Below are 817 nucleotides of genomic sequence, written 5' to 3' on the forward strand. Positions count from 1 at the left end.
GGTGTGAAGTGTGTGGGAGCACTCAGTCTTCATGGTCAGAGACCATTTTATGGACAAGTAAATTCACTATGTAGGCCATATGGTGGTCTGTGGTCTGTTAGGACTGCGCCATATTTCTTTAGACAGTGTCAGTTTTTATATCCTTTTCTTGTCATGGTTTTCACACACTAGCACACACACAAACAATCAGTCTCAGTCAGAGTAGCACGCCACGTGTTTGTCTGGTTTGATGAGGCAGGTCTGTGGAACTCGTATCCATCCATTTACCCTACATATGTTGCTGTTTGTTTTTGCTCTGACTGATGACTTCAGAACAAGCTGCATCTCCTGGATAATTAATTCATACTTCATATCATAATCATAACAACAATAATCTATAGTTGTAAAAGTGACAGCTGTATTCCATCTTGCCATATATATTATGCTTTACATCTAATAGATTTACATATTTGATAGATGTTTATTTTGGTCTCAAGAGGCTCATTAAAAAATCCTCTGGTGACATCCCTCTGTGTTGACAGCTGCTGTGGTGAAATATATATTATTATTCCAGAAGTTACAAACATTTTTACATACAGTGATGCATACCTTTTTTCTATATACTATCACTTTGATACAATTACTCTTCTTCATCTCAGCATCTTGGATATAAAAATGTGGATTTGTACAAGGGTGAATTTTGGAGTAGAATTCCTCAAGAATACTAGGCTGCCCCCGTGTGGTGAAGCTGTGTAACCGACGCAAAAACCAAACATACATAAGATGTGTAACTTAGGAGAGGCTGTTCTCCTCTTCCCACTGCTGTAAGCAAATCTGA

The sequence above is a fragment of the Epinephelus lanceolatus genome, chromosome 9 (genome assembly GCF_041903045.1).
Source record: "Epinephelus lanceolatus isolate andai-2023 chromosome 9, ASM4190304v1, whole genome shotgun sequence".
Taxonomy (NCBI): Eukaryota; Metazoa; Chordata; class Actinopteri; order Perciformes; family Serranidae; genus Epinephelus; species Epinephelus lanceolatus.